At 41.1% G+C, this 10365-nt stretch overlaps 1 long non-coding RNA gene across 1 annotated transcript; it reads right to left on the reverse strand.

Moving 5' to 3' along the window:
• Nucleotides 1–4330: 4330 nt before the first annotated feature.
• LOC139966027 (uncharacterized) lies at nucleotides 4331–6123 on the reverse strand. Its single transcript, XR_011792414.1, has 2 exons — nucleotides 5861–6123; nucleotides 4331–4814 (listed from the first exon to the last, which is right to left on the reverse strand). It is a non-coding gene; the product is annotated as an uncharacterized lncRNA (long non-coding RNA).
• Between the last annotated feature and the right edge of the window lie 4242 nt (nucleotides 6124–10365).

Consider the following 10365-nt stretch of genomic DNA (forward strand, 5'->3'; position numbering starts at 1 on the left):
GAAATACATTCGTTCCGCAGGGGCGTATCCAGGATTTTCCAATAGGGGGGGGGGGCGTCAGGCATGAATGATCGCCATCCTGGGGGATGGGTCTAAGGGGAGGGGTGGACAATTTTTGCTTTCGAAGAAGGGCTGAAATGCAAAATGGTGCCATATGCATGGGCGGCGATCCGTACTTCCGAGTGGGGGGGGGAGGGGGATATGACCTTGTTGACTATCTAAGCGTAGCGCCACCATGAGTTGGCGCGAAGCGTACACGAAAATTTTGGGATTAACAAACCCTCTAGATGGCCGGAAACGGCACTTCCCGAGGTTTCCAAGCGGCATATACCCAACTTTAAAATAGGGATGTCATGTCCGAAATATCTCATAATCAGGATCCAAAATACCTTTTTTTTAATTTCGGGTGTTATTTTGGGAAAATTGCCCCTGTCAATCTTGTTTCAGGCGCAACGTTAGAATGTTCGAGAGCTCTTTTATATTATTCGATGAAGAAAATGGCCTCATGCAGGCTATTATAGGCCTATACACATGCAATACACAATTACACATAGTTACATTCCTAGGTACCGATTGCTAGGGCATCCAGGTGAAACGTGTATTAAGCATTACCCTGGTAACATGAGATTCTCAGCTGTTCGAGGGAACATGTACGTGTGTAGGCCTACTATAGGGCCTATATGAATACTATGAGGGTGCATATATGTACTATATCAATACCGTGGGCGCAATAATACATTTTGTTGTTATAGGGCCAATGAAGCCTACAGTCAACTATTCTTGCTTTATAAAGACGCTTTATTTGAAAAGATCGCACTGCGTTTATGGTAGGCGAGAAATGAAGCTAAAAAAGAGCCGTATATTAACGATGATGCATAAATGTAGGCATGAAAATATTCTTATCCCTGGCATTTGGTGGGGGGGGGGATATGGTGTATTACATCCCCTCCACCCATTTTCATGGGGGGATATATCCCCCTTCCCCCCAGGATCGCCGCCCATGGCCATATGTGATCCATTTTTCTACCTTAATTATAAGCAACATTTCCAGTAAATATGGACACAAAATGCACAATTTAGTATGGCTGGCATGTCATTTAGTGTTTATAGTGATAATACAAACACAATTACCACCTATGTTTTTGCTAAACATTTTTTTTTTTTGGTGACGGCCAATAGGGGGGGCGCGCGCCTGTTGCGCCCCCCCGGATACGCCCCTGGTTCCGTGCACGAAAATTTGTTCTTTGCTGCCCCCCTTTCTTGTCGATGTCAAGACTGAACACAAAGTTAAAGTCTCCTCCTATGATCAACGTATCACAAGTAAACACAGAAATGGTTTGAAAGAGATTAATAAAAAATGTTGGGTTATCCAGGTTGGGGCAGGGGCGTAGCGAAGGTTTTTTTGTTGTTGGGGCGTGGAGAATTTGATTTGCCGACGGATCTGGAAGTGGTGACTGAAATGGGGGAGGGGTCTAAGGGGAGGGGGTGTCCCCCTCCCCTTTGGAAAATTTTTAGTTTTGAAACGTCCTTAGATGCAATCTGGTGCCAGGCGCGTAGCCAGGAATTTGCCAAGGGAGGGGCGAAAATGTCGGCAAACTATCAGAGCCGTAGATACGGCATTGCCAACTATCAGAGCCGTATATAGAGAGAGTTTGGCCAACCATGTAACCGATTTGGATTGGTCGAGAGGGAAAACGCCCACACAGGGTGGTAAAATAGGTCCACTTGAAAACTTTATAGCAGGCGACACGCGTACTCACAGTGTATGACTATCGTTTGTGTACACGAAAAAAGTACGAAATTATGAAAGAAATGGTGCTGGGGATGCTGCAATCGGTCAGAACTTGGATATTGTTGTTTGATTTTCCGACTGACCATAAAAGAAGAGGAATTTTGTGGAAGTAGAAAGAACAAGATGGAGATCTAATGAAAAAAAGTCTGTGTAGCCTAGGCCCATATTAGCCATAGGCCCTAGTGTAATACGAGTAATGTACAAGCAATGCGAGCATTTTACGTTCAGACTGGTTTCTGTAATTACATTCATGGCTATTCTCTCTCGTTTTACGATCCAAAAATTCGATTTCATTATGCCAGCTCTCCTAATCATAGGCATTGCAGTTTCAGTCGCACATATAGTTATCCTAATTCTTAGTTATTGTATGTCTAGGCTATGCCTAGCCTAAAAAAGTATCACTTTTAGTTTAATGTAAAAGGGTGGGCTAGCCTCTAGGCATCACGTAAAGCCCTAATCCTTAGTTAAGCCCGAAGCATAAGTTATAAGCCTGGGCTTAGTTAGACCTGGACCATTCTTGCTATTACTACAACTGTTATAGCACATTACATAATATGGCACAGTATAAGGCCCAATTAAACTAGGCCTAAGGAAAACAAAGTAGCCTAGGCCTAAACTAGTTAGGCTAGGTCTATACTCATTGGCAACTTGTGGGTTGTGTACACATACAGGCCTAATTATATAGACCCTTTTAGTATGCCATAAACAAGTGCCCAAATGGTTAAATGATCTTGGTTTGTGTTAATTGTCAGCATTGGCCAAGCCTTTTTAGGCTAACATGAATTCAGCCTAATTTTTTCTTCTTCAAAAGTATAGCCTAGGCCTTGGTTTAATTTGGATGCAGTCAACTATCATTTATCAAAGTAGCAGGGGCCTAGGCTACATTTCAAAGACCACTAGGCCAAGGCTAATTATGGTACTGGTAGCCTAGCCTTAGTCATGCTTATTGCAAAGACTACCCTACACTCTTGTCTTGGTCACTGAATTATCTTAAGAGCCCTGTCACCACATGTTGATAAAGAAATGTTCAAACTATTGCGTAGGCCTAGTTTAGGCAATGCACGGTTTCGTTTGACTGTTTTAAAGGAAGACTTGAAAATTTAGTGTTAACTGGTATTTCATTAATAAGCAAAACTGTCTGTGCATTCCAATGGAGTGCAAATTAAGAGGGGGGGGGGGGGATGCAGTATGATACACCTTTCAAGTTTTAACACATTATAAATGCACTTATGCCAGAAAGTCATTGCATCAGTAACTCCTTATTCCCTTAATTGACATGCACATTGATGATTGAAGTTAAAAAAAATCTTTTTAAATTATCTTTAGACAGTAAATTTTAACTCCCTGAATTTCAGGACTTTTTTTACAAATCAAAGGTGACATGTGCTCTGAAGATAACCTCCTAACATAAAAAGCCTTAGTTAGCAGACTGTGATAAAGACGAACCTGGTGAGTGACTACTAGACTGAAATCCAGTTCCTGCAACCACAGCAATAAAGTCTTTGTTTTAATCAATGCACTTGTGTGTTTGAAACTTTCAAATGGACACTCAATGGCAGTTGGTTAAGATATAAGGTTTTACCTTCATCATGGAGAGTTGAAGGGAATCTGCCTCATCATCTGAATAATGGATTCAAGGATAGCAACAAATCATGATTGGATAATGATTTTGAGCAAGTAAATATCTGGCAATTTGAAAGTTTGTATTATTTTTTTACATATTATTTAAGCTGTTTAGCTCACACACAAGCAAATGATCAAGTGACAACAACCGATGCAGTATATTTAAAGGTATTGAAGACTCGCCCTAAACCGCATGCCACGCTCTGAAAAAGTTTACTTTCCGTTGCTTGCAAGTGAAGTTTTTTTGTGTCGCTACAAAATGCAGACAGTAATGAAACCTGATACCTTGTTATCTTTTATCTAGACCTGAGATGTCCACGCTGCTATGTGCACTGTGTTGTGGATATTGACCGTGATGTTTGTATTGACTGTACACTAATGTCTATTTACAGATGGTAGCAAGCTGTGAGTGTATTTTCTGGGATCAATGGTGGTGTCTAACACTTCTGTTACACCGCATTCGAAACTAGGTCAGATAACCGGCATGAGACGTTTCTTTGTGCGGGAGTCTTCACACCCTTTAAGGAGAAGTATTTATATCCCATTAATAGAGAAAGAATTGTTTCAATTGGTAGCATGCAACTTAAAATTTTGCAAACATTAGATACAATCAAACAATAACAAGGTTCATTTACAAGGTAATCTACTGCCCTTTATTTCACATTAGTCTGTCACATCAGAAGGTCACAGCTTTCAATAATGATACAAACAAATTCCCTTGATGGGTGCTTCGCTAGATTCCTGCAATTTTCAAGTTTATCAATGTAATAAGTTCTGAATGTGGTAATGTGGAGAAGCTTTGGGATAATCTGTGGATAAGACTGCCAGACTATCAACAAGATTCCACATCCATGCAACTCCAACTGCTTCCTTCACCTCCTTGCAGATGTACCACATGTCCAAAAAAAGTCAGCATTGGTTAATGTAATTAAAATCTGGCTTCCTCCTGAGCTGGCAAATACACATGAATTGTCAAGTACAGAGGTCAGTGTGAAACCACTGAAAGATCTTCTCAGCTTTCAAGAAAACAAAGACTTGAAGCCAAATTGACAGAGGCCACACTGATACCATTCCACTCTCATAAGATGAAGGTATCACACACACTTCATTTTGCTTCTGCGATGCAGTGCCTGGTAGACTGTGAGGGTCACCCAATGGATGTTTTAGCAACTGCCTGGTTTATAGAGCTCTGCAACAGATAATTCATCCTGATGTCTAGTCGTCATCCTGTCATGGCCTTGAGCAAGTTGAACCCACTTCAACACAAAGCAGCTATTGAATTCTTGTCTAGGTACATCACCATCATTGCTGGTTCCAGCTACGCCGACCATAATAAAAGAGTACAATGAGGGTTTTTTAATACACCCAACAGAGCTTGCATTCCAGTACCTTTGGGCAGCTGAAAAGATATTCAGAAATTGTTATATGAGTGTGTTTGTATGCATGCATATGTGTGATTTTCTTGCTTTACAGAACAGCTCCATTTTGATAAGCTATGTACAGTAACGTGGAAACCTGCCAATCATATGTTTGAAATAGGACAGGCTGAAACGATTCTTAAATGAAAAGCTTAACGACTTCTTGCATTTTTATACATCACTGTTCAGGTAAGGCCAGTAATCAAAAAATGACCGTATAGTATATATGTTAATGGAAAATACATAAGCTACAACATACACCAGTATTCAGTTTTTGCAGGGTTTTTTTTTCTCGACAGACCCATTCAATCTGTTGCACCTACTATAGCCTAGTACTACATTCCTGAAAAATTAACACCACAATATCAGTCTTAGGTTTGCCCACAGACTCCCAACTATTGCTAACTCCTACACTCAAGTATATAGTTTAGTTTAGTAGAAAAAAAGACCAGGAGAGACATTCAAGTCCCCATTAAGGACCCTAAGGCTATATGAGAGGAATAACACCGAGGATATCAAATGTCATACCCAATTACAATGCTTAATGTACTCATCCAAAGTATTCTTAAACCCATTCACAAGACTTGCAATTCAACCTTCTCAGGCAAACCATTCCATCCATTCACAACCCTTGTATACGTTTATTAGACTTTAGAGAAAAAGTTATGCCGAATATTGATCCTACTATGTAACTTCTGGAGTTTAATACAATGACCTCTGGTACAACTACTTTTGGCAAACCTGAAAGGATCAGTGAAGCATAAATTGTCATTTTATGTGTAGGCCTACTCTATTTAATTGAAGGATCTATTAATGTAGGCCTGATGCTATAGTTGTGCGTCTGTAATCTAGCCTAGCCAGGACTGTGATGTGTGCTTTTCGTTTGTACGACTAAAGTAGGACTAGTAGTATGAGGCGTAAAATAAAAGAAGTGTAATGACAGGTTTTCAGCTAGTTTTCTATGCATTTCAGGTGTGAAGATAAACGTAAATGTCATTAACTAACACATATAACTCTAATTCATTACCTGATATCCATTTTGTTCCTCGTATGCCTGTCAAAATCTGACATTCTGAGTCGCTTCGTTAGTTCGCAACGAGCACAGTGTGCAAAGCTGCTATATATTGTGTGTGGTGTTTTTCGTGTTTCGCGCAACTGGTAACGACAACTGGACCTATTTTGATGCCCATGGTTTGCGTGTGACGTCACAAATCGCCAGTTGGCCAAACTCTCTCTATATACGGCTCTGCCAACTATCTAAGCGTAGCGCCACCATAAGTTGGCGCGAAGCGTACAAGAAAATTTTGGCTGAAAATGCCTCCCAGATCGCTCGAAATGGCACTTCCCAGGCCTTGTAAGTTGTATCTTAGCATTTTCTCTTTTGAAATTACTAGCGATATCATAAAAAAAAAATTAAATTAAAAAAAATATGCTCAAGGGGGGGGGGGGGGCGGCTTCCCCCTTCGCCCCTCCCCCCCTTGGCTACGCGCCTGTCTGGTGCATATTTTAAGTCAAATTTGGCACCGTATAATTTCCATTTCGATATAACTTTTATGGCAGTCGGCAGAAGAAGAATTAATTGGATAATGAAGAAAAATTGCATACCGGTACCTTATAATTATATTGGAAAGTAGATTATACAAATCGCAGCTTGAAATTAGGAAGTCAGATTCTCATTGCTGAACATTGGTGAATGTAATTAGGCTTTGCCTACGCCTCTCGGGCTCAAACCATCGCAATGAGTATGTATACCTTTTCATCAATATTTTTAGTTGGAGCAATACCACTTTTCTCTTTCACTGAGTTGCCGGCGATTCTGGCACTCGTCTGGCTGAGCCTGGCTACAGTATGCTATACTGTGGGCCGTGACATTATCAGTTATTTGCCGAGAGGTTTTTAACTTGCAGGCGTCGGGTGATTGGATTGGTGAATGAGTTTATCAGATGAAGAACTGAAATAACCGATAAAGAAGCTCCCGTTCTCCTTTTCTCTATTCAGCTTTCCTTCTTTCTTCCCCTTCCGCTCTCTTCACCTTTTCTCCCTTTGCCGACAGACCCAAAATTTGCCGACAGACCCAAAATTTGCCGACAGCGACCAAATTATTGGGGGGGGGGGTGTGACACCCCCCACACACCCCCGCTCGCTACGCCCCTGGGTTGGGGCCATAGAGGCACACAATGGTTACAATTTTGTCTGTAATCGCTATATCCGCAATTACGTATCTGCCTAAGTCATGACTATGCCACTTTAAAATGTTAACGTTGAAAGAGGGTTTAAATAGAATGAAGACACCGCAACTGCCATGTGTGCCATGAAAAAATATAATTTGTCCTCCCCATTCATTTTGCCAGAGTTTCTCGTCCATAGGGAGGGTGTGAGTCTCTTGTACCATAATGATTTGTGCATTCCTTCGGTGGAGATAGGAAAAAAGACGCCGCCTTTTATTATTCTGACGCAATCCCCTAGCATTATAAAAGACCATTTTGATGTCGTCAGCCATTTGAGAACTGGATGATATTAAGTGCTGGAACAGATACGTCAACGAACTTGATGATAGTGGAGGATGAACACAAACAGACGAAAACGAATAAAAACGAAAAGATCAATCCAAACTGGGAATGATACCATAGAGGCAGAGGTTGCCCCATGCCATGGGGAATTGGTTCCCGATTTGAAAAAGGTGACATCATTGTAATGTCAGCGGCTGGTTACAATAACATGCCCTTCCGAGGACTTGACGAAAAGTACTAGTGGAAAAAACATCAGTGAAAGGATGCACGTGCTTATGTTGGACCAAAATTATATGGTTTACCTGTGCTTCCACGCCAGCAACCTCCAGTAAAACGTAATCTTGTGCCTTGCTGGAAAAGTTCCTGAACTTCTGACTAATATTTTCTCTTTTCGGCTAGATCGATCTTGGTCAGGTCATCAATAATGTAGTAGCGTTTGCTCGATGGTGCTTCTCTGGCATGCTTTAAATTGGTGACTTTATCTTGGTAGTATGAGAGCTTCACCAAGATATGTCTGTCTCTATTCGGGACTGATCTTCCGTCCCTGTGAGCCCGTTCCAGCCTGCAATCTTGGATTCCAACTTCATTCAGCACCTTTTTTGCAATTTCCAGGCAGTTTTCTCCATTTTGGGTTGTAAAACCAACGATTCTGATGTTGTTTCTCCTGGAAAATCTTTCGTTCTTGTTGATAAGTTGTGAATGGCTAAGTCTATTGTCCTCCAGAATCTTTAGTCTATTTTCCAGGGATGAGCACTTATGCTTTAAAGCAGTGTTCTCTGCTTTAATTTCTTCAACGCTTTGTCGCAAGTCGTCAATGGTCTTTGAGAATTCTTGTTGTAGGCTTTCAAACTCTTTGACCATACGACTCTTTAATCCGTTAATCTTCGTGGCCAACGAACTCAGTGCCTCTATCTGGAGGGCTTCAGCGTCTGAGTCAGACTCGTCGCACTGGTGTTGTGTTAGGCTTTGGCCTAAGCTTTGCTGACTAGAGGCCTGCGAGCGTTTCTTGATACCAACACTGCCTTTGGTCGACCGCCTGGCATTTTTAGAAACGTATGTTAATTGAAAGTAATGTGAAATGCCAAAAGATTCCTGTGATCACATAGAACCAATTAATAGTAAGTCTAAATACCTTTTTTATGAAAATATCTGTAGTCCCTCGGGAGCTAACGTCTGACTATGGCGACATGTTAGGCTCGAACTAGAAATTTTTTAGTTTTGAAACGTCCTTAGATGCAATCTGGTGCATATTTTAAGTCAAATTTGATTTGCCCACGGATCTGGAAGTGGTGACTGAAATGGGGGAGGGGTCTAAGGGTAGGGGGTCTACCCCTCCCCTTTGGAAAAGTTTTAGTTTGGAAAGGTCCTTAGATGCAATTTGGTGCATATTTTAAGTCAAATTTGGCACGGAAGAAGCTCCCGTTCTCCTTTTCTCTATTCAGCTTTCCTTCTTTCTTCCCCTTCCGCTCTCTTCACCTTTTCTCCTTTTGCCGACAGACCCAAAATTTGCCGACAGCGACCAAATTATTGGGGGGGGGGGTGTGACACCCCCACACCCCCCGCTCGCTACGCCCCTGAGTGTTGGTTACTTTAATTATCGGCGCTATTAATATATATATATTTAGGAGGATTTGTTATAGCTCTGCTATTCCGTTGTACGTAGTTTGCCCTGGAATACAGTTGAGGTGGCGTTTTGTTAGATTTCTTCAGGGGTCGGGTGAACTAGTTAATTTACTGACAGCTCTCCAGACTGGTGTGTAGAGATCTTGACGGTTACGGGAACTTCGCCTGAGCCAGTAATGTCCGCGAAACTGATCAGTTTTACGCAATAGTATAATCAATAAAATATATCTGGGAATAAGTACATGCAAAGAGGGGTATATTAATCTAGAGGGGTGTATCTCACGACTTGTAGGGTAGGTAGCAGTTATTAATTTAGTTGTATCCGATATCACTTTACAACCAGGGGATCTCCTGTCTCAATAGTTGTTGTAACCGTGTCGTATTAAATCAGTACGTGTTTGGAAAAAGAACCTTAAATAACTTGTTTTGTGTATTCATTTTCACTGTGTAAGGGGCCTATACCCTAGCCTAATAGAGGGCGGAAAACACCGGGTTTCATTAGTAATAGCATGAGAATTTATTAACAAAATAGGCAATGTTCAAATGTCCCGGCTAGTAGCGACCCAAGGAATCGAACCAATTAAAGACAGGTATATACACCACTGTAGACTAGCCAATGTCAGAACACCGTCGATATTAACATATCACGTTTTCGATATGCCTAGTCCTTCAGTTACTAATCGGGAATACAACTGCAATGTATCCAAGAAATGCAACTTTCAAGGAATCGTAGACGTCATTCTTCAAAAGAAGTAATGTTTCGTGTCCTATTTCCGTCTGATCAAATGTCAAAGCCAGTGTGCTTTAGTTAACTGTTTGTTAAAGAACTAACTTGTGGGAATTGTTCTCATGTGTTTACAACTCATCAGTAGATAGCCTATATGACCCCGGCACAGTATAAACCATACTGGTTTGACTGCAATTAATAGCTCCATTGACCTACTCATGCAATTGGTGACCTACCCCCATATGATAACTGATGGCTTGGGCTATCATACCACATTCAACTTTTGCCACAGCAGAACGTTTACATTTTGAGCTAGAAATGCTCTAATGTTAGCATAATGCTCCCCAACATATCTGTCAGCTCTTGCTGCAGAATATTCTTGTTTCACCGACGATTTTCTAAAATGCCTCTGGATTTTGAAATCATCAGTATTTTGTTTCATATTCTTCAAAACCCAAGCATAAAAATAAGGATGATGCCTCAGAAATGACCCTCCCCCCACCCCAATTCTCCCAACAAAATATATATATAGCAGGTCACTTTTCGCCTATTTTCCGACAATGGTTAACATTTCAGGCAGATGTGCACAACTCTAATTGTAGTAGTTATGTTAGTCACTTATTTTTTGTACATATCTTGACATGAACACATCGGTTCGCGTTGCACTTCTAA

Source organism: Apostichopus japonicus, chromosome 4, assembly GCF_037975245.1.
Source record: "Apostichopus japonicus isolate 1M-3 chromosome 4, ASM3797524v1, whole genome shotgun sequence".
Lineage (NCBI taxonomy): Eukaryota > Metazoa > Echinodermata > Holothuroidea > Aspidochirotida > Stichopodidae > Apostichopus > Apostichopus japonicus.